Genomic DNA, 25,138 nt, shown 5'->3' with positions numbered 1-25,138 from the left:
CATAAATAAATAAATGAGTGTGTTGTCATGGCAATTGGTGATTATTGTGAAACGTGTTGAATTTAAATCAAGGGAAGTAATGTTAAAACTTAAAGCTGGGTCCACACCTGAGCGATCAGTTGCGCAACTTAAGCCCGCTGCACACAGCCCGACTCATCTCATATATATTGTGAGAAGTGTTGAATTTAAATCAAGGGAAGTAATGTTAAAACTTTATAATGCATTAGTAAGACCTCACCTAGAATATTGTGTTCAGTTCTGGACACCTCGTTACAAAAAGGATATTGTTGCTCTAGATAGAGTGCAAAGAAGAGCGACCAGAATTATTCCGGGTTTAAAAGGCATGTCGTATGCAGACAGGCTAAAAGAATTGAATCTACTCAGTCTTGAACAAAGAAGACTACGCAGTGATCTGATTCAAACATTCAAAATCCTAAAATGTATAGACAATGTCGACCAAGGGGACTTCTTTGACCTGAAAAAAGAAACAAGGACCAGGGGTCACAAATGGAGGGGCATTCAGAACAGAAAATAGAAGTCACTTTTTTACACAGAGAATTGTGAGGGTCTGGAACCAACTCCCCAGTAATGTTGTTGAAGCTGACACCCTGGGATCCTTCAAGAAGCTGCTTGATGGGATTCTGGGATCAATAAGCTACTAACAACTGTGGTGGAATTTTCTGCATACAACCGAGCAGGCACCGGTCCCGTACCGAGAGAACGATTGAGACAGAGACAAGTCGGAGCAACTCACATTTTATTAGTCTGCAGACTGGAGCATTCAACAAAGTAACACAGACTCTGCAAGCAACCGCAAAGAAAGCTCAAAATACACTAAGTCAAACAGTTCCTTATATAATCAGTTTTTGCACAGAGTTCATGACTTGTGGTAATTCCTATCCTCCTCAGTCAGCTCAAACCAACCTTGTGGTATTCTTGATACTGTTGCCTACCGACTTTTCTGATTGGCTGATTTTTCTAGTTGCTAGGGAGAGAGTGTCTGTCAGGTCCCACAAAGTTGATTCTCCCAATACAAGAATATTAGCTAAGTGACTGGGGAGAAAAGAGGAATTATCGCTGTCTCAAAATATTATCATTTGAGACAGTGTCCTATTCTCATGTCGCTGACTCATGCACTTCTCTGAAAACAGGGCTGCTGACCCTTGGCCACATTCCAGTGTGTTAGTTCAACATTGTAAATCTAATACTTCTAATGTTCAACATTGTAAATCTAATACTACTAAATCTAATGTTAACATCAAACTTCATATAATATCATTATTCAGGTTATACAAATCACAGAGATCACCCAAACATATTAGATTAGAACTCTTCGTGCGATTATTCTATCATTCTTCTATCACATTCCCTCCTTTTGTAAATATTATTACAACTATTGTTAGATAGAATAATTATACAACATTGTCAGCCATATCACTGAAAGGGTTATTATCTTCATTGCACAGGTTCTCAGTAGTAAGCAGTGGCATAGTTAGATGGTGTCCAATGCTTTGGTGCACAGTTTCTTGATGCATATTACAAACAACATTGGCTAGCCCTGTAAGTGATCTCTTGTTTCTTTAAACACATATTTCAAATAACAGACAATAACATAGCAATAAGCAGTACCAATAATGAAATAAGCGAGGACGCATGTCCTGCTACACTCCACCAGTCAGCCCAGTCCACTCCAGCACTTTCTCCAGCTAATCCACATAGGATACCCCACCCGCATAATCGGGCACCTGCTAATATTAGTTGACCAGTGTTGCCCGCCAGCAACGCCTGCACTCTAGCTATCACTACTCTTGAGTGAACGTCCATAAGCTGTGTTACTGTGTGCCAATGCCATCAGCATACCTGTATGATTAATTGTCTTCATCCATTCTTCAGCATCTTTGTTAATGCCTGTGATGTTAATAAGTGGAGTGGGGTGCATGCTCAGGTGTCCCACAGTCACAACACCCTGTGGGTGAAAACACACAGCCGGCGACATGAGGCATACCTGGCCGTTACTTCCCACCCCCATGCTTGAGGTGATTACACACCATGTTCCATTCCTCATCTGAGTGCATCTTTCGTACCCTAGCTTTGGGTGTACCATTGCTTCCATCATTTACATTGACAGGTTAAGGCTGCCAGCATGGTCACACAGAACAGCATCACCAAATTCAATACACTCAGTGGCCTTGAAGTGCAGGGTGGCATTTTGGGCACACTGACCAACCCATGTCTATTTGTGGGACGATAACCCATGTTCCAATTACTACCCCTAGGTTACTGACATTTATCCCGGTACTGTGGTGGACCCGACTGGTGGCATGTGGCACTATTAAAATAAAACAAATATCTCCATCACATCGTTCAGTACATATCAGTATCCGGTCATATCCCACGCAACACCTGTTCACTCCAAGCTGTCAAATTTACATCTTCAATTATTGCGTCAACCGTCTTTCACCAGTCATTTGTTCAGCCATGGCCAATCTCTGAATAGCATCGCCTGTTTCAGAAACTGGCCATGGTTTTCATTGTCCTGCTGTATACTATCTATGGAATTGAGGCTTGAATTCACAGCCCCGAACCACCCAGCAATGTCGTCAATCAGACCCCTCCTTTGACGGCCACCTGTGTTATGTTGGTATGTATCCAATTCACGATTAAAGGTTTTATTCAATATTTTAGTTAATAGTCTAAACTCACCACACCTTTTGGTGTATTGTCATTTGATATCTTTAATGTTTATTCTTACCAACGTTTACAACCAGGTTACTCCCATCACAAATGGTTTTGCCCTCCCCACAGCTAGCAACCTGTCTGGGGGAGAGGGCGTTAACGGGGGACATTGAGTGGAGTGGAACTGTAGCTTCATACCTCCCATATACCATGTATTTCACACTCTGTGTGCTATACTTTGCCCTGTCACATTAACACATGTCCAATTGCTTGTTGCATTAGTTTGCTCCTGTTGTCACTGTTTGGTATAGGTTTTTTTTTTTTTTTTTTCCGTCCAGAGACAGTCCACCTCCAATGACGCGTTACTGCTTACAGTTCAGTTGCATATTGACTCATACTGGACCCCTCCCACTGTTATATCACAAGTAGGACAAGTAGGACATTGTTCAAACTGTGCTGGAGTCATTGCATTATTCTGGCTTATCAAACGCACAGGTTGCCACGTTCCCTCTATGTCACTCTCGAAGGGAATTGGTCTTTGTTTCCATCCATTACCCTGTCGTTGTCTAAGGATTCACGTGCAATTCTTCCAGGGGGCCCCCAAAGCTTGTCTCTCTGTACAGCCTCGTTCCACGCCCAGAGGTGTGGAATCCTCTCCGACTCTGGAATGACATAATACCTGGAACACAAATCATGTTACTGTCCGTTGCTGCTCCCGCTGTCTGTGGAAAGAGATATACCATTAGTTTCAGGACATTCAGTGTCAGCAAATTCAAACTGAGATGTATCCACGCGATGGTACCGTTTGGTCTGTGTCCAATGTACTCACTTAACCCCATGTAGGAGCGTCACTGCTACACTAGTTTGTGTCACCATCAGCACTATGTATTAACCAAACCATTGACATCTCTTTTCCCTCCTTGTGTCTATTTTGTGTGTCTATAATAGACTGCTGTTTCTTGCCCGGATCCTTAATAGACCCGTCGGCACTCAACCTGTTTTTTCGTCTGTCCTTTTTTTTTTTTTTTTTTTTTATCAATGCATTCCGTTTCTATCTGTGCAAGTATAACAAAATATATCTACTGACACAGCTGCTGTTTTGTGGTTAACAGGAAACCGCACTGCTTCCTTGGCTGGCTTGTTCACTTTTTCGTTGCCTAAAGACAAAAAATCTGTTCCTTGACTGTGTGCTTTCACTTTAGCTGACTGTGTGGTTTGTCCAGTTCTTTTACTTGGTCCTATAACGAAACAATCACCGCGCCTATGCCCGAGATTACCACAATTGTCACATTTAGGCTTCTGCCCCTGTTTGCAATCTGACCTTTTATGTCCCACTTTACCACAGCTCTGACATGCTCCATCAAATCGTACAGCACTTATTTTCATTTTTATATTCCTTTTGTCTGTTTACAACTGCTACTGCCCAATTCATTACTCTTTCGTATGCGTTCCCTGGGTTTAGTTTACCCCCAGCTCAATTGCCTTCTGCAAATGTGGACCCAGTCCACTAATTAATACCTGTACAAACACTTGATCTGACTCATTTGGTCAACACTTCCTTCCTGTTGCTCTACCTTAGTTCAATAATCTTTAGTTGCATATTTGCATTTAATCTTTGGCAGGCATGCTCCTAATGACTGCTTTTCTAACACCGTTAATGCATAAACCATCATATCCTTTTCCCCATTGTGCTTCTCACGGCGTCTTACTAATGTTGCAACTTTATTTTATTTTTTCTACAGGATAATTTCAATCGGTTCCTGCTGCAATAAACCACTGTCTTGTTTATGTGATGCCCATGCATCTGGGTAAACTGCACAGACTGTTCCCCATTTATTCTTCTCTAACAGTTTCCAAATTATTTATACTTAATATGTCGCTCAGAGGAAAACTCGGCTTCTCACACTACAGGTCGTTTTAGCTAAGGGACCCTAGTCTGTACAATCGCACTTTTTCCCTCTGAGCCATACCCCTTCTTTTTACATCCACACACACACACTCAACCAGAGCCGGGTCACTCAATCACATCTCACAAGGAATTCCAGTTACACAACAATGCCGCAATCGGCAAAACACTAGACCTTACATGCCCGTCTACTGGGACTTAATTTACCCTCTGTCAGGTCTCAAGTCTTGGTCCAGCAAACAGTCGAAGTACAAACTCAACTGTTAGCGACTGGATCCACTAAATATTGGGGATGGTAATTAAAACATACTCATCCTCCTTGGACAGTCAATAACAGACAAGTCAGCGCGACAATTAATTGCAAATTGTTTATTATGTTAAATCTGTAGTGGGGTCTTTTGGAAGGACTCAACGTGACAGCCCATAGCGCCAATCTTATAAACTTTTAATACGCAGCGCGAAGGAAGTCAGCAAGTGCATTCAAAATACAATTCTGACATTCGCACTCAATATAAACCACATGTGCACATAAACAGATAAACAAACAGAAAGGAACAAACACAAAAGATGGACTATTAGTTCAGTAGCTTTTTTTAGGAACAAGTTATTACTTCAATTCACTTCATGAATGATAATCATTCCTGGGATTTCAACAACCATTTACCTTGCACAGAACTCCCAGTCCGTTTCTATAATGAGCTACGTTACTTGCACTTAATGTTCCTCTCAAGGAGAAACTTGTCCTGGCATTTTACGTAGCACCAGATCCTCCAAACTAAATATAAATCGGCCATTTATTGTAATATTTTCCTTTAAAACAAGAATCTACCATTCATTCTAGTCCACTTAATACGAAAACTTTTCAGACAAACACGCGAAACACTCAAGATCTCATCATCATCCCGAGCACTCCACAATAAGACGTCTATTTAATTTTGGTTCCCTACCCTGTACTAGTACAAGCCACTGTGGCTTTCTTCGTTAGATCACAACCTGCGCATCCCGTGCAGTGCTATGACAGTTCTCTCATAATCTGCCTCACCGTCGTGGGGGTTAGTGATCACAGCCTCACAGTGCTCTGACTACTTGGTCTCCTGTGTAGTGCCAGCAACAGCTTCCGTAAACTGCTCTGCTCACAGGGTCAGCCTTGTAGTTCTCTGGGGTCTGCCCTGACCACTCGGTCTCCCGTGTATCACACGGGGTCAGCCTTGTAGTTCTCTGGGGTATTTCCTAATCAAATCGCTGGTCCAGATTGTCTCTACTCACCGCCTCAGCAGGGCTGTTTTGTTCGGGATCCTTTATCCGCCTCACTGACGCCCCCAGCCAGATTCGGAGCGGACTCCGCCAACCCTCTTAGTTGCGGGCGTCCTGACCCAAGTTTAAGGATTAGGTCTCACCGGTGATTTACTCCGTTTCCCGGGACGATCAGCGGACGGAGTTTAGGATCCCATCCTCGTCGCCATATATGTGGTGGAATTTTCTGCATACAACCGAGCAGGCACCGGTCCCGTACCGAGAGAACGATTGAGACAGAGACAAGTCGGAGCAACTCACATTTTATTAGTCTGCAGACTGGAGCATTCAACAAAGTAACACAGACTCTGCAAGCAACCGCAAAGAAAGCTCAAAATACACTAAGTCAAACAGTTCCTTATATAATCAGTTTTTGCACAGAGTTCATGACTTGTGGTAATTCCTATCCTCCTCAGTCAGCTCAAACCAACTTTGTGGTATTCTTGATACTGTTGCCTACCGACTTTTCTGATTGGCTGATTTTTCTAGTTGCTAGGGAGAGAGTGTCTGTCAGGTCCCACAAAGTTGATTCTCCCAATACAAGAATATTAGCTAAGTGACTGGGGAGAAAAGAGGAATTATCGCTGTCTCAAAATATTATCATTTGAGACAGTGTCCTATTCTCATGTCGCTGACTCATGCACTTCTCTGAAAACAGGGCTGCTGACCCTTGGCCACATTCCAGTGTGTTAGTTCAACATTGTAAATCTAATACTTCTAATGTTCAACATTGTAAATCTAATACTACTAAATCTAATGTTAACATCAAACTTCATATAATATCATTATTCAGGTTATACAAATCACAGAGATCACCCAAACATATTAGATTAGAACTCTTCGTGCGATTATTCTATCATTCTTCTATCACACAACCAAATGCGAAATGAGCAAGATGGGCTTATGTTTCTCTTGAGCTAGTTGTTTTAATTGATTTTGTAGCGGTTACTCTTTTATGTTTTTCTGAGCTAGTTGTTAAAATGAATTCCACCACTAGTTCTTTAGATCCTATTCCAGCCCCTTTGTTTAAGACTTCTTTCTCAGTTTTGTGTCCTTGTTACTAGCTTAATTAATGAATCACTGAGATCTGGTGTTGTGCCCTCACCTCTCAAATTGGCTGCTATTACTCCTGTACTGAAAATAAATAAAATAAAAATTAGAACAGGTGGCAGAGTCTCAGCTTCAGTCTCATGTAGTGCTTCATGACCCTTTCCAATCCGGTTTTAGACCAGCACATAACACAGAAACTGCTTTAGTTAAGGTAGTAAATGACTTATTGATGGCTGCAGACTCAGGTTCATCTATTCTTGTTTTGTTGGACCTGAGTGCGACCTTTGATACTGTGTAGAACCCATTTCTATTAAAATGCATACCTTTAAGAACTTAAGTGCCAATTGAGAACACAGGCTGTTTGTTAAGTGTTCTAATTGTTTTCTCTTTGTAGGCAAAAAGTATTTAAACTGAGTCAACCCTCATCCCAGGAGATGTTTTTTGTGAACGGAGTGTGGATGCAGTGGGAGACGCGAGTACTATTGGTTTGTTTTATGGCGAGTGCTTGAAAACCGGTTTCTGTTCAACTGCATTAAGACGTTCTCTCTGCTTGTGCCGGTTGCACTATTTTGTAACCTTGGAGATCGACAGCTGAAATATTCTGTATAGATAAATACCAAATTCAGATTATTACTGAAAAGGATTACGCTCGGTGTTAGGGCAATGTGTATCGTGTAGGTGTTTTTGCTTACTGTGTGTAACTATTTTAAGGTTGTTGCACAAGTAATTGCTTATTTTACCGCGATTGTATTACTGCTGTGCATTGATTCTGAGACCATTTGTTCATGTGAAAGCCTGACCAGTCGAAAGTACAAGTTGCTTGGTGGTAGTGAATTCATTATTTTGAGTATTAGTGCACTTCATATTTTTGGATTGTGATTCTGTTTTTGTGTGAATACATATTTGAGATTTGTTGGCTGTTTTATTTATTTTACTTCTTTTTTTTCACTGATAGTATTTGACTTGTGTATTTCACATTTGATATGTATTTTGATTTCATTGTGTTTTGTTGAACACGCTGCTGCTAAGGGCTGACCCTTTTTACTTGTCACCTGAGAATTGTTGTTGAATTGAAACTATTGCTGTTAAATTGAACAATTGCCCTTTGTGCTAATAAACTTTGAATTGGTCTCTTGGTCATGCGCTTGGGAGTGGTGCTGGTAATGGAAGTACTTGCTCAATAAAGAAAGACCCTTAATGAGGATTTCTCTTCTCTCCATTAGCATCTTGGGAGTGGCGTCGTGGCTACAGAAGTACACTTCTTAATTCATGAGTAGGTGTTAAAACCTGTTAACCATCATATTCTTTTACATCATTTAAAGGACTGTGTTGGTCTTTCTGGTACTGTGCTTCAGTGGTTTACTTCCTATTTGTCTAATAGAAAGCAGTTTGTTATCTTAGGTGGGTTTAAGTCTGATGTCGGTTCTGTTTCGTCTGGTGTAATGCAGGGTTCCGTTCGGACCCGTATTCAATATTTACATGCTTCCACTTGGTCAAATAATCAGACACCACGGCATTCATTATCATTGCTACGCTAATGACACACAAATTTATCTACAGACTAAGCCTGATGTTTCTGTACTCTAACTGTTTAGCTGTATAAAAACTTGAATGCAGCAACATTTTTTGCAATTAAATTGTAATGAAACAGAGGTTATGTTATTGGGTTCTCCCCATCAGATTAGCACAGCTGGTAATCTTAAACTGGTTATTGATGGGGTGAGATCAGAACAACCTCTAAAGTGACTAACCTAGGCGTGAGGCTTGATTCTACCTTATGAGGCTCACATTAAGAACATCTGCAAAGTGTCCTTTTATGAAACATTGCTCGCCTTAGATCATCTTTTTCTGTGCCTGATGTCGAGAAACTAATACATGCCTTTATTTCATCAAAGTTGCGCTATTGTAATTCTCTGCTTTTTCTGGTGTCTCTTCAAAACTAATTCATAGGCTGCAGTATGTGCAAAATAGTGCTGCACGGGTTTTGACGAGAACAAGAAAGCATGATCACATATCCCCAAGCTTGGCACCTCTTCATTGGTTGCCAGTAAAATTTAGAATCGATGACAAGATCTTGCTGTTGACTGAAACCTTACACGGCCTTGGTCCAATCCATCTTAAGGACGTGGTCTGTCATTGTGTGCCGCAGCGGGGTTTGAGGTCTGCTAGCAGTGCCCAGCTGCTTGTGCCTAGGACAAGGCTGTGCACTGTGGGTGATCGGGCCTCTTGTTCTGTGGCCCCTCGCCTCTGGAATAACCTGCCTGGACATTTTGAAGGACTGTGAAACTATTGAGGCTTTTAAATCTGGACTAACTGGTGTTTTTGTAATGTGTTTATTGTTTTCAGGTTTGTTTTAATCTTTCTGTAAAGTGCTTTGAGATTTCTGTAATGAAAGGCGATACATAAAATAAACCTATTACTATTATTGTGGCCATTTTGTTTTAGATTTTGATTTTGGGATGTACCGTATAACTTTGAATTAATGCCACCCTCGAATTAACGCTTAACTCGGATATCAGCTTTTTAATAAACGTCGCTCTCAATAAACAAACGTAAAGGTATTTTTTTTTCTACCCCTGCTCAAAAAATAAATTAACGCGCAACTCTGCCTATGTACATGACACCCCCGAAGAGACTGCAACCTCAATCCAGCATGTAATGCAAACTAATGTACACCCACCTTAGCAATTATTGTTATTTTATAGTACAGTCCCGACAGACAACCCAAGATTAACTACTTACAGCACAGCAGTCCTTCACGTCCCTTTTTTTCCAGCAGAGTTCATTGCCAACAAAGCAGGGGATAAAACATGTAGCGGTAGCTAAAAGATTAGCTGCATTGCTATGTGTTTAAAATGAAAGGGACTGTGCCTTTAAGGATCCTCCCAGCTCCACCCCCTAGAGTGCAGAGGTCATTCTTACCAGCACAAAAGAAATGTGTGTGTGGGGGCACTCTCTCTTCCTGATTCAGCAGACAAGCAGTGCAGGAGAGCTAGTCACAGAGACCAGGTGAAACCAACCAACTCAGCTAAAGTTTATCGGATACCCCAAAAGAAGCTAGGAAGGTTCCAGTGACAGTGTTAGCCGGCAGGGAAGTCCAGGAGCCACAGCTTAAGGAGTCGGGTAACTAAGTAAACCAGGAGTTGAGAGACAGTTTGCTTTATTTAAGAAGGCCTTAAACTAAATCGTTCAATGAGCTCATGGACTGTTGTGACTGCGAATTAACCGCGTCTTACACTGGAAGAAGGCTAACTCTGGACTTAGTGAAATTACAGAGACTAAACTGATCTTATTTAAAGTTATATGCTTATTTGCAAACATTTTGTGTTGTTGTGTAAAGCATAGGAAACATAGACTGATTTTAAGGAGCAGTGCCTTTTGTTTAATTTATTTTAGAATTATTAAAGGGGCAGTTTTGCTGTAAAGTTCTAAATAAAATTAAGAAATAATTATCAGGGGCAGCTGCAAGTTGGAAACAGTCTAAACAAGTGAAACTCTTAATGTAATTACTCTTTCAATGATAAGGCTTACTGGGGATATCAGTGCACTGACTAGGTTAGTGGGATTGTATGGGGTTAATGTCTCATGGAATGTAACTAAGTGTAAACCTGTGACTCCCAGTTTCTGCTCTGAACCAACACACACACACACAGACAAATAAATTGTTTATTTGGCGTTAACTCCTTGATTTATTATTAAGCCACTTAATAATCAAAGTAACGGGGTTAAGTTAATAAAGAATAAATAGAATAACACACCTGATGTCATTATAGGTTAATGATAATAGAGAATACTGACATAGACAGGGAGGTGTTACATTGGCGCCCAACGTTTTACCGAACCATACTTTTTTACTTGTATTTTGAAACATGGCATCTCCTTTTCATTATTCCCCATTTGATAGTGATGGGAGAGATTTCAATGTAGGCGATCCTGGATCATGTTACTCTGAAGGCACACTACTTGATTTCCATTACACGAGAGTAGATGTTAAAACTTCATGCTGATTTTAACTCGGCTCTCGCCAAGATAAGCACCAACTAAGACGTAGCTTTACAGTAAACTAATGTGATCCATATGTGTCTCCATCCATTTACGTTTCCGTCCATATGATGATGTAGATATCCTTCTGTCTGGTGTTAATGGCTGAAGTGTAATGCTGGCTCCAGGGATCAGCTTATTTTGCCTCCCTGGCGCATCAGCACACACAACGGCTGCGATGCTGGCTCCGGGGATCAACCAAAGTGCGGCCTCCCCAGCGCATCAGCATGACAACCGTCTGGATTGAGCTAAGTAGGGTACATCTCTGGGGTTTTCAAGTGGGCACCTTCCATCCTCAGTGTTTCGTCGACTAGCCCACGACACCTCAAGAGGGCTCGACGGTGATTCTGGCGTCCCAGCATCACCCCCCTCCGTCCCCCACTCAACTCAGCCCAGTTTACTTACCTGTCCCCAGCCAGAATCTTTCCGTCTCAACCACAGCCAGTTGCTGCTCCTCTCTGCTGCTTCAGATAAGTTCTTCACTGTGCGACGCAACTCTTGGCCACTGAATCCGACGTCTCTGAGAAACCGGGTTGTAGAGTGTGCCACAAATCCTCGACAACCCACTTCCACTGGGTAAACCCGAACTCTCCATCCTCGCTGTTCCGCTTCAGTGGCTAGTTGAGCATACCGCAGTTTCTTCCTCTCATACGCCTCATCTACAGCATCCTCCCATGGCACTGTTAACTCTACCAGGTGAACAAGGCGTGCTGATCCAGACCACAAGACAATATCTGGTCGAAGGTTAGTGGTGGCAATCTCAGGTGGAAAAATAAGCCGTTGACCAACATCTGCCAGCATTTTCCAGTCTCTAGCAGCTTCCAGTTGTCCTGGTCGAGAATTGGTTTTAACACCTTGTGGCAAAGTGCCCCGCCCCTGTGTGCATTTGTGTGTTCTGTGTTGTATATATGCGTGCGTATGTTAATGTTGGTGTATAGATTGGTACACGGGATATAAACGGGTCTGTGTTTCACGTATATTTAAATTGTATATTTGTATTTAGGCACGGGATTGCACATCACGCACGTGCATTTAAAATATAATATGCGAGCACGGGGTTGCACAGAATTAATTCACGTGCTGGGATTCAAGTGAATAATTAATTAGTAATTGAATCCCAGCACAACAGTATATATAGATGCACATTTTCATTCAGTCGGGGTTAGGTGTTCGGTGAGTGGAGAACGAGTGTGGAGAAGGAGAAATTAAATAATAAGAAAGAATGTAAATATAAAAGTGAATAACTGTCTCACTCACCGTGTTTCGTTTGTCTGTCTGTGCACTGTCTGTTTACTGTGTAGTCCGTTTTGTTTGTCTTTTTATTTTGGCGTGTAGTGCCATGTCCAGCGTTTTTGTGTTTCAAACCTTTTATTTTCTGTGCTGTTTTATTAAATGCTGAGCGAAACCATTCGCTCAGCTCCACCAAACTCCAAGTCTCTGTCTGTTTACTCCCTGCTTCTGGTCTGACGCCACCCACTCCGGCCGTCTTTGTGACACGTGGTGTCTTCGTGGGATAGCCGCGCCTCCAAGCGTCAGACCAGGAGGGGTCTGGATTAAAAAAAAAAAAAAAAAGGATTACAAATATTGTTTTGGGGGAAAAAGAAAAAAAAAAAAAAAAGAGTCAATGGCAGAAGACGCCATCAAACTGCGGGGCTGGTTCCTGGAGAATGCTGGGCTGGAGGCCCAGTCTCTGCCCATAGTCGTCCGGGCCCTGTGGATGATGGACAGTGAGAGATGGGAGGCATATCAGGAGGAACACACCCCAAACACCTTGGAGGAAGGTGTGGAGTTTCTCCTCAGCTACCTGGAGGCAACAATAAACGAAACAGCAGCCCAGGTAGCAGGACCACCAGCAGAGGAGTACCTGCTGTCCCCATCTCCACCAGCAGAGGGTGAGTACCTGCTGTCCCCATTTCCACCAGCAGAGGGTGAATGCCTGCTGGTTCTGCCTCCACAGCCCGAGCGGGAGGAGCCTGAGCGTCCACAGCCCAAAGGGGAGGAGCCTGAGCGTCCACAGCCCAAATGGGAGGAGCCTGAGCGTCCACAGCCCAAATGGGAGGAGCCTGAGCCTCCACAGCCCAAGCGGGAGGAGCCTGAGCGTCCACAGCCCAAGCGGGAGGAGCCCGAACGTCCTACGCCTGAGTGGGAGGAGCCCGAACGTCCTACGCCTGAGTGGGAGGAGCCCGAACGTCCTACGCCTGAGTGGGAGGAGCCCGAACGTCCTACGCCTGAGTGGGAGGAGCCCGAACGTCCTACGCCTGAGTGGGGGGAGCCCGAACGTCCACAGCCCAACAGGGAGGAGTCGGTGCGTCCACAGCCCAACAGGGAGGAGTCGGTGCGTCCACAGCCCAACAGGGAGGAGTCGGGGCGTCCACAGCCCAAAAGGGAGGAGTCGGTGCGTCCACAGCCCGAAGAGAGGGAAGTCGGGGCTTCCACAGCCCTAGGACCCAAGCTGCCAGCAGAGGGTGAATACCTGCTGGTCCCACCTCCACCAGCAGAGGGTGAATGCCTGCTGGTTCCACCTCCACCGCAGTGGGAGGACTGCTTGCCCCTCCCACCTCCACCAGCAGAGGGTGAATACCTGCTGGTTCCACCTCCACCAGGAGCAGAGGAGCTGGAGCTGCCTCTGCCTCCACCACCGCCAGGAGCAGAGGAGCTGGAGCTGCCTCTGCCTCCACCACCTCCAGGAGCAGAGGAGCAGGAGCTGCCTCTGCCTCCGCCACCACCACCGCAAGGAGCAGAGGAGCAGGAGCTGCCTCTGCCTCTGTCTCCACCACCTCCAGGAGCAGAGGAGCAGGAGCTGCCTCTGCCTCCGCCACCACCACCGGAAGGAGCAGAGGAGCAGGAGCTGCCTCTGCCACTTCCAGGAGCAGAGGAGCAGGAGCTGCCACTGCCTCCACCACCGCCAGAAGCAGAACAGCAGGAGCTGTCTCTGCTTCCCGTACTTCCACCACGGGGAGTACGGTGGCCGGAGCCCCAGAAAGGGGAGCTGTCGGCCACGAAGAAGGGGGAGGAGGTCTGGAGACCACCAACCCCAGCAGCAGTTTCGCTGCCGGAGATCGTGGGGGAGGTCCGGAGACCTGCTCACACTGCAGCAGTTTCGCTGCCGGAGATCGTGGGGGAGGTCAGGAGACCTGCTCCCACTGCAGCACTTGTGCTGCAGAAGAGACTGTGGCCGGAGCCCCGGAAGAGGGAGCTGCCGGCTACGAAGAAAAGGGGAGGTCAGGAGACCATTCCCCAAGCAGCTTTTCCGCTGCCAGGACTGCCCCGGCTGAAGGAGTCAGTCTGGGAGCTGTCGGCATGTCTGCTGACAGCATGGCCAGTAGCAGCCTGGCTACTGGCAACATTGCCACCTATGGGCCCCTGGAAGCCTCCCTTCCCAGCCCGAGACTTTGGCCTGGACTGCTGGATTTTTAAGGGGGGAGGTGGCCGTTGAGGCCATGTGTGCTGCGCACAAGGGGGGATATATGTGGCAAAGTGCCCCGCCCCTGTGTGCATTTGTGTGTTCTGTGTTGTATATATGCGTGCGTATGTTAATGTTGGTGTATAGATTGGTACACGGGATATAAACGGGTCTGTGTTTCACGTATATTTAAATTGTATATTTGTATTTAGGCACGGGATTGCACATCACGCACGTGCATTTGAAATATAATATGCGAGCACGGGGTTGCACAGAATTAATTCACGTGCTGGGATTCAAGTGAATAATTAATTAGTAATTGAATCCCAGCACAACAGTATATATAGATGCACATTTTCATTCAGTCGGGGTTAGGTGTTCGGTGAGTGGAGAACGAGTGTGGAGAAGGAGAAATTAAATAATAAGAAAGAACGTAAATATAAAAGTGAATAACTGTCTCACTCACCGTGTTTCGTTTGTCTGTCTGTCTGTATACTGTGTAGTCCGTTTTGTTTGTCTTTTTATTTTGGCGTGTAGTGCCGTGTCCAGCGTTTTTGTGTTTCAAACCTTTTATTTTCTGTGCTGTTTTATTAAATGCTGAGCGAAACCGTTCGCTCAGCTCCACCAAACTCCAAGTCTCTGTCTGTTTACTCCCTGCTTCTGGTCTGACGCCACCCACTCCGGCCGTCTTTGTGACACCTTTTCTTGGTGGTTGCTCTCCTGGGCGGAGGAATGTTGTCTTTTGTGTGTAATGTTTTGATGGAACAGGTGACAACTTATTGGTCATGTTACGCTTGTCTTCCAATGCTAAGGCCAAACATCGCAGCACCTGGTCATGGCGCCAAGTAAACCGTCCTTGGCTAAGAGCCACCTTACATCCTGTCAAAATGTGCCTTAATGTTGCAGGTGATGAACTTTATACACCTCATCCTCTCCTCCTGCTTTTGCACCTCGTTGACTACCAGCTTCCTCCTTTGAGCTGGGGCCGCCTTGTGCCATGTAGGAGGAGTTGAACTGAAACCAAGACCCCCTCTTCCATGCTGAACTTGCCCCATGATATCACCAATTCGAAGGGCAGCCTTTGCATCTTCCACAGCTTTCTTTGCCGCCCACTTTCTTCCAGTTTTCAACACAGGTGCTGCCTCCCTTACGCATTTATCGCGTGACTCTACTAAAGTCATTTCCAGTCTGACCTTGGCGCACTTAAACTCCTCGGTTAGAGCAGAGACTGGTAGCTGCAGTATTCCTTTACCATAAAGTCCCACTCTGCTGAGGCAGCGTGGAACTCCCAACCATTTCCTGATGTATGAACTGATTAAAGCTTCCAGCTTCTCTACTGTTGTCAAAGAAACCTCGTACACAGTCAGTGGCCACAGCAACCTCGGCAGTAGACCAAACTGAAAGCACCAGAGTTTTAGTTTACCTGGTAGAGCGCAGCTGTCTATGCTCTTCAACCCTTCCACTGCTTGTTGTCTAACTTCTCCCACACAAACTGTGTCCTTTAGATCCCCGTCGTACCATCTCCCAAGACTCTTCACTGGCTTCTCAGACACTGTTGGTATTGCCTCACCATTAATGAAGAATGTTTTATCTACTACTTTGCCTTTAATTATAGAGATGCTCCTTGATTTAGTGGGCTTGAATTGCATTCGTGCCCATTCAATGTTATTGGTTAATTTGCCCAATAATCGATTAGTGCAGGCTACTGTTGTAGTCATGGTTGTCATGTCATCCATGTATGCTCGAATTGGTGGTAGTCGCATTCCAGAAGCCAAGCGCTCTCCTCCTACTACCTATTTTGATGCCCTAATGATTACTTCCATTGCCATGGTAAAAGCCAGTGGAGAAATGGTGCATCCTGCCATTATTCCAACCTCTAGGCATTGCCATGTAGTGCTGAATTCTGAAGTTGAAAAACTGAATTGCAAATCTCCAAAATAGGCTTTCACTAAATTTGTTATTGTCATCGGTACACTAAAAAATCAAATGCTGCCCAAAGTAGTTCATGTGGCACTGAACCATATGCATTAGCCAAATCCAGGAATGTCACATGGAGCTCCTTCCTCTCCTTTTTAGCTGATTGAATTTGTTGCCAGATCACATTGATGTGTTCTAAGCAACCTGGGAAACCTGGAATGCCCGCTTTTTGTATTGAAGTGTCAATGAAGCAGTTCTTTAATAGGTAAGCTGACAATCTCTGAGCAATAATGCTGAAGAAAATCTTGCCTTCTACGTTTAATAGGGAAATGGGACGAAACTGACTGATGCTTGTAGAATCTTTTTCTTTAGGTATAAAGACTCCACCTGCTCGGCGCCATGCTCTTGGTACAACCTGTTTTTCCCATGCCACTTTCATCAATTTCCACAGAATTCGTAGAACTCCTGAAGCACTCTTGTACACTCTGTACGGAACTCCATTAGGCCCTGGAGATGATGAAGCCCTTGCTTTTTTCACAGCTTGCTCTATTTCTTTCCACTTAGGTGCACAGTCCTCCATTTGGTATTCTGGTGGATTGATAGGTGGGATGTCTGACGGAATTGACATAGGCTCCTGCCTTTTTGAATCTGTATGTGTTTCCTCCAAATATCTCTCCAGCTCAACCTTAGATGCTTTTAGTGTGCCATTCTTCTCACTGGTGAATAACTTCTTTACAAATTTGAATGGGTCTTTATAAAAGTTAGCTCTCGCACGCTCCTTCTTTTTGTAGCGTTTCCGTAGGCGCTCAGCTCTGCGCAATGTTGCAAGCTTATCTTTTATGACCCTTTGTAAGAGATTGAGTCCCTCCTTCTGACTTTGTTCTGCTCTTCTCCATTGGTTCCTCAGCTGTCTCCTTTCTCTAACTAAGCGTTCAATCTCTTGCTGCCGTCTAGACTTTCCAGGAATAGTTTGTACTTTTTCCTTCCATTTTTCAACTCCAAACCTCTCACTTCCATATGCGTAGATGATGTCCCCAAATTTATCCAGCTTCTTTTCAACTGTTCCACTTAATCTTTCCAATGCAACGCAGAGATCTGTGTTTACTGTGTCCCATGCAGGTTTCTCACAAGCTCTTGGCCATTTAACTCCAGGCTTGTGCCCGTTGAGGTTCTTTTCTCTCTTATGCTGGTTTGTCTGACCGGGTTCACAAGGATCATTAGGTTCATCACTAACTGTGTCCATGCAAGTCCTCCTCACATCTATGATAGGGGTGCTGATATCCTGCGAACTGTGGTTTGCTTCCTGTCGCTGGATTTCATTCGACTGACTTGACTGACTTCGTAAGAAGTACTGATCAATGCGAGGCCCTTGTCCCTTCTCCCTCAAGCATTTCATTCTCCCTTGATGAATCTTCAAACCCCTGACCGTTGTCGCCTTGCTCCAGCCGCAGACACAAACCTGGAGTTCCATGTCTTTGTTAACTGCAGATCTTGAACTAGTCTTTTGTGAAGTACTCTCCATACTCATATCCGTTTCCGTTCCTAAGTCGTTAACCGTGTTGTCCAACGTTGAGTCATCTTCCGCCCCCGCTCTCGCAGACTCTAGGGGTATTTTTCTCTTTAATTTCTTAGAAGCGTTGGGCAGGTGTCTCCAGCATCCTGTAAACACAGAGCTGGATACTGCCGACAAGGGTAGCTAACCCTTACCAGCCCCAATGGGGTCTCTTTCCTCCTGTCAGCTGTCTCTCCAGGCTGTCACAAGGTCTTTCCCTTGTTGCCAGCTGCACTATTCACAGCAGTCACTGGACGTATCCAGATCTTCATGATTTCCATTACACGAGAGTAGATGTTAAAACTTCATGCTGATTTGAACTCGGCTCTCGCCAAGATAAGCACCAACTAAGACGTAGCTTTACAGTAAACTAATGTGATCCATATGTGTCTCCATCCATTTACGTTTCCTTCCATATGATGATGTAGATATCCTTCTGTCTGGTGTTAATGGCTGAAGTGTAATGCTGGCTCCAGGGATCAGCTTATTTTGCCTCCCTGGCGCATCAGCACACACAACGGCTGCGATGCTGGCTCCGGGGATCAACCAAAGTGCGGCCTCCCCAGCGCATCAGCATGACAACCGTCTGGATTGAGCACGCAACTCTTGGCCACTGAATCCGACGTCTCTGAGAAACCGGGTTGTAGAGTGTGCCACAAATCCTCGACAACCCACTTCCACTGGGTAAACCCGAACTCTCCATCCTCGCTGTTCCGCTTCAGTGGCTAGTTGAGCATACCGCAGTTTCTTCCTCTCATACGCCTCATCTACAGCATAAGAACATTGCCCTCAATAACCCCTTCAGGGCAGATCTTACACAAATCGAAAGGTCAGAGGATAAATGCACTTGTGAATCGGCCATTGAATATCATAACATTGTTTTACAAGAGCAGGCTAAAGAGCTCTGGAATTTAAGATGTTTACTCTATTCTGAAGTTGAGTATCTTAAAGGGGAGGTCTTGGAGATTAAGAAAAAATTAGAAACTGTTGATACTAAATGCAGTCTGACTGTAGGGGAGAAGACAGCTCCTGCGACATCAACACCACACCTCTCAATAAGAAAGAAGAATCTGTGGGGTGCTGCATCTGATTTGTTTTTTGATTCAGTACCAGGGCAGCCCAGCAAAGTCACATTAGTTACACAGTGTGGAAGTGGTGCACTGCCTGAGTTTGGAGGCAATCCTGATGAGGACCCCAAAGAGTTCATTTTGAAATTAGAGCGAATGCTGCGCCAGAGAGGTTTGCCAGAAGAATACTGGATTGATCAGCTGGAAGGGACTCTCAAGGGCCACGCACGCACATGGAGATCCTATAAAGGTAATAATTCCTCAGAATGGCCTGAATTTAAAAAAATGTTTCTTAACTACTTTGATAGATCCCTTAACAGAGCTCAACTGCGGAGAGAGCTGGACCGACAGCAATCGGAGGATGAGGATTTGGGCTCTTTTGCAATGAAGAAATGGGAAGTTTATCGAAAACTCCACCCAGCAGCAGATGAAAAAGAGATAATCACCTTTGTCATTGATGTCCTGAGGCCAGAGCTGAGACCAATCCTACTGTGCCCAGTTCCAGACTCCCTGGAAGATCTCATTCTCAGAGGTAGGCAAGTGGAGCACAGTCTGAAGAAACCAGGTCAAGTTAAGATTAAGCAGGAGAACAAAGTTAGCAGTACCGGTAATTCAAGCAGTATCAGCAGCCTGTCTGAAGACAAATCGCAGAAGAACACGAAAACAGAATCCAAGCCTGATGGTGGCAAGAGTAAATCTGAAGTAAAATCGTCAACACCACCAGAGACGGTTGTATGCTTCAAATGCGGTATGACAGGCCACTTGCGATACAACTGTCCTAAAACAGGGAAAGCTGCTACTTCATTGGAGATAATCACAGAGACTGTAGGAGCAGCTACTCAACATGTCAGGTCTCCAACTATTTTGGAAGTCCCAGTTACAATTGGAGATTCTGTGTTTCTTGGTCTTATTGACACTGGATCATCTAGAACCATGATCTCAGGGAATGTGATAAAAAATGCTCCTACAGCCTGGGTAGCCACTGAAGATGGAACTAAGCGTACACTTCTGCTAGCATCGAACGAGGCATGTAATCCACAGGGATATGGCAACATAACGCTTACCCTGTTTGAGAAGACATGGACAGGTCCAGTTTACATGATGCCGACTTTAGTAGCTGATGTGTTGATTGGTGTTGATGTTATTGCAGCGCTTGGGTTAATAATTGATATTGCCAATTCAAGGGTACTATGTTCTGATGGAATCTGGCTTGACGTGTCACAGCCAACGGGAGCCAACGACTACTCTCCTGTACCAGCAAGAGATGAACTGGTTATGTCTGATATGGAATCACAGCAGCTACAGTGTATCTTGGCTGAATATACAGATGTGCTCTGTGACAATGTAGGGAGAACAGACACAGTAGAGCACAAAATTGATACCAGAGAGGCGTTGCCAACACGTGCAAGACCATACATGTACTCTCAAACTAAACGGGGAATGATTCGCCAGCAAGTTCAAGAAATGCTGGAGGCAGGGGTGATAGAGCCCTCCACATCACCTTGGGCATCCCCAGTGGTGCTTGTAACCAAGAAAGATGGTAGCTCACGCTTCTGCGTGGATTACCGTCGACTTAACGCAGTGACTGTGCCAGACGCATTCCCAATGTTAAATATTAAGGAGATTTTCAGCAGTTTGCATGGTGCTTGCATCTTCAGCTCATTAGACCTCAAAAGTGGCTATTGGCAGGTCCAAATGTGCCCAGAAGATCAACACAAGACTGCCTTTATCACGCACGAGGGGCTCTACCAGTTTCGGGTGATGCCGTTCGGGCTCCGAAATGCGCCCACGTCCTTTCAAAGATTGATGGGGGAAGTTCTTCGAGGCATGATGTATGACTTTTGCTTTGCATACCTCGATGATATAATCATTTTTTCCCGGAGTGTTGAGGAACATATGGAGCATCTCCAAAAAGTATTACAGAGACTGAGGGAGCATGGACTGACATGTAAACCAGAGAAATGCACCTTTGCTATGAGTAAGCTGAGTTTTTTGGGACACAATGTGACGCGCGAGGGCATACACACTGAACCAGACACAGTTAAAGCTATTGTGGAGTACCCAAGACCAAAGGTGGTCAAGGATGTGCAACGATTCCTTGGTCTTGTTAACTGGTATGGTGGGTTTATCCAGAATCTGGCTGAGATTGTTGAACCGCTGAACCAGCTGAGGAGAAAGGGGAAGCAATGGTGTTGGACATCCCAAGCAGAAGAGGCCTTTCAAACTGTGAAGAATGCCATGGCTTCAGCCGACACACTTAACCATCCTGATATGGCGCTTCCATTCTACCTGCAGACTGATGCCAGCGATGTTGGGTTGGGGGCAGTGCTGTTTCAGCTGGAAGACGGCAACAAGAGGATTGTAGCTTACTCCAGCCGCACCCTGACTGACACCGAGAGACGTTACCATACAACGGAGCGGGAATGTCTTGCCATAGTCTGGGCAGTAAAGAAGTTCAGGGTTTACCTAGAAGGTAGGCCTTTCACCCTTGTGACTGACCACCGTGCCCTGAAATGGCTCCATTCTTTAAGGGACAGTATGGGTAAGCTTGGTCGATGGGCATTACTGCTGCAAGAATTTGATTTTCAAGTTCGTCATTGCAAAGGCAAGACAAACTTGGGTCCCGATGCCCTTTCCCGTGCTCCAGTTGAGGAAACTGCTCCAGCAGAAGAGGAGGAAGAGATGGAACGCATGGTGCCACCAAAATTAGCAGAAGTCAGTGCTATAGCCGCAGTTTCAATCAACTCTCCTGAAGAAGAACTAGTACCTTTCACAAGGGAAGAAGCGTGGGCGGAGCAGCTGAATGATGAACTGGCAGCAGGAATAATAAGGACCCTGCGTGAGGGACGTCAGTCCAAAACCAAGAAGGACCAACAGCATGCAAATCAGGTGATCAATGATTACCTGATTGTTGATGATCTATTATTTCAGAAATACATCGACAGCCGGACTGCTGAAGATGGGTGGCGAGTCTATGTTCCAAATAAACTGAGGCCTAAAGTCTTGGAACACTTCCATGATTCAAGAATGGCGGGACATTTGGGACGCAAGAAGACTCTGGATCGGATTAAAATGCGTTTCTCATGGCCTGGAATTCGGAATGATGTATGGAAATATGTGCAAACCTGCTCCATATGCCAAAAGACCAAAAGCGACAACAAACTCACACCTGGCCCCATGGTCATAAACAAAGTGGATGGTCCATGGACAACCTTGGCGGTGGACTTAATGGGTCCTCTTCCAACAACTCGGAAAGGTAACGAGTACCTGCTTGTTGTTGTGGACCAATTTACAAAATGGGTGGAGCTATTCCCATTAAGAAGAGCAACCTCCAACGCTGTAATCACTAAACTGGAAAATGAAGTGTTTTGTAGATGGGGAGCTCCACGGCGCTTGTTATCGGACAATGGACCCCAGTTTGTATCGATGGACTGGAACAATTTTTGCAGTGCATGGAAGATCAAGGTTCTGCATACAACCCCTTTTCATCCACAGACAAACTGGGTGGAAAGGATGAATCGAACCATCAAGTCCATCCTGCGAGCCTATGTCCAAGCTGATCAAGTCCATCCTGCGAGCCTATGTCCAAGCTGATCATACTCACACGATCTCCTCGAAACAGAACAAGTTTTCAGCTAAGTTGGCAATGGGATGGCAAGGACCATACCGAATTGTGCAACGCACGTCGCTTGTGAACTACATCATTGCAGACCCACTTACTGGCCAGGGTAGGGGTACCCACCATATTGCCAATCTACGGCCTTACTTAGCAAGGCAAGATGACGGGGCATCAGAACAGGTGTTACCTGACACTCCCAATACCAGTAGTGAGCTCAATGATACTGTCTACAGCCCATCAAATGCTCCGGGTCACCAAACCGTCGTACCTCACTCAAATTCTGAATGCCACGACTGCCCTGAAATCATAGCACAGGATGACAGTGTTAGAGAATCTCCACTGCCAGAACGCAGGCTCAGACCACACAAGAAAGTTGACTATGCCGAATTTCACAGAACCGGTTACAAGAATAAAAAAGGGCCATCATGGAGTCACAGGTGTTAGTTATTGGTTGTTAAAAAAAAAAAAAAAAAAAAAAAAAAAAAATGTTGTATTGTTTCTTTAACTTTTATTCCTTTTCAGTGCAACGTTTTGGCCTCCTGAAGTCGGCGCTAAGGGAGGGAGAATGTAGCGGTAGCTAAAAGATTAGCTGCATTGCTATGTGTTTAAAATGAAAGGGACTGTGCCTTTAAGGATCCTCCCAGCTCCACCCCCTAGAGTGCAGAGGTCATTCTTACCAGCACAAAAGAAATGTGTGTGTGGGGGCACTCTCTCTTCCTGATTCAGCAGACAAGCAGTGCAGGAGAGCTAGTCACAGAGACCAGGTGAAACCAACCAACTCAGCTAAAGTTTATCGGATACCCCAAAAGAAGCTAGGAAGGTTCCAGTGACAGTGTTAGCCGGCAGGGAAGTCCAGGAGCCACAGCTTAAGGAGTCGGGTAACTAAGTAAACCAGGAGTTGAGAGACAGTTTGCTTTATTTAAGAAGGCCTTAAACTAAATCGTTCAATGAGCTCATGGACTGTTGTGACTGCGAATTAACCGCGTCTTACACTGGAAGAAGGCTAACTCTGGACTTAGTGAAATTACAGAGACTAAACTGATCTTATTTAAAGTTATATGCTTATTTGCAAACATTTTGTGTTGTTGTGTAAAGCATAGGAAACATAGACTGATTTTAAGGAGCAGTGCCTTTTGTTTAATTTATTTTAGAATTATTAAAGGGGCAGTTTTGCTGTAAAGTTCTAAATAAAATTAAGAAATAATTATCAGGGGCAGCTGCAAGTTGGAAACAGTCTAAACAAGTGAAACTCTTAATGTAATTACTCTTTCAATGATAAGGCTTACTGGGGATATCAGTGCACTGACTAGGTTAGTGGGATTGTGTGGGGTTAATGTCTCATGGAATGTAACTAAGTGTAAACCTGTGACTCCCAGTTTCTGCTCTGAACCAACACACACACACAGACAAATAAATTGTTTATTTGGCGTTAACTCCTTGATTTATTATTAAGCCACTTAATAATCAAAGTAACAGGGTTAAGTTAATAAAGAATAAATAGAATAACACACCTGATGTCATTATAGGTTAATGATAAAAGAGAATACTGACATAGACAGGGAGTTACAAACAAGGGCTGTCTGTTTACCTCGTAGTCAGCTTGGATGGGGAAAACTTACTCAGAGGAACTTGGAGCTTTGCTGGTCACTCTAAGCACTATCCGAAAGCTGGCTGAAGATATCTTCTTGTAGGGGGTTTAGTTTTGTTTTTTATTCAATTTTACTCAGTCCTGCACAGTTTTATATAAAAAAGAAAACTTTGAGAAGATTTAGTTTCGGTTTCTCTTACAGAGAAATTACAACCAAGCAGGTAAATTACAGTGAGAAAAAAAGAGTAGGATATATTTTAGTTAACCGAAATCAAACCGATATTCAAAGGTAATATTTTTTGTTAAGAAAAATAACTGCATCACACTCAACTCGTTTTCTTGTCCCGCCCCATAGCAATCAATACACACTCCTGACTCGCTGGTACAGTACTCCCCTGACCTCCCAACTCCCACCTAATAGGCTCTGTTAACTGTCATTAAATGTACTGTATTCAAGCCCCCAAAACACACAAGAGTATAGTGCTCAGATCGGAGCCTCTCATGGCGCCGTTTCTAAAATGCCTTAAATCACGTAATAAAAATATTGCAGCGTTTGTAAAGCATAGTATTATTAATAAAGGCCGCCCTCGTATAATCGCCACCCTCATTTAAGGGCTGCAGTCATTTTGATCAATTTAAAATAAATGCTGCGGCGCCAAATTGAAGTAATACGGTATTTGTTTTGCGCCTCTAGTACTACATTTTTGAAAAAATAGCCATCCTTTCTCTGTGGATGTTTTCTCTATTTTACGCCAATCTACTTCTGTTAGTGTCTGTTTCATTCCTTCATAGTTTGCCTTTTTAAAGTTGTAAACCTTCGCTTTAGTCGTTACTTTTTGGTTTTTAAAAAGCACTTGAAATTAGAACATGTTGTGATCTGAGTTTGCCAATGGTTCTCTGACCTCTGTGTCTATATACAGAATACACATTTTTTAAACCTTTTTTTCTTTTAAAATAGTCTTTCAATGTTTTTTGTAAACTTTTTTTCTTTTTAAATTCATTTATTTACTTTTATATTTTATTTCC

Source organism: Acipenser ruthenus, chromosome 22 (genome assembly GCF_902713425.1).
Source record: "Acipenser ruthenus chromosome 22, fAciRut3.2 maternal haplotype, whole genome shotgun sequence".
NCBI classification, from domain to species: domain Eukaryota; kingdom Metazoa; phylum Chordata; class Actinopteri; order Acipenseriformes; family Acipenseridae; genus Acipenser; species Acipenser ruthenus.
The sequence above is the reverse complement of the archived record's forward strand: the minus strand, read 5'-3'. Positions refer to the sequence as shown.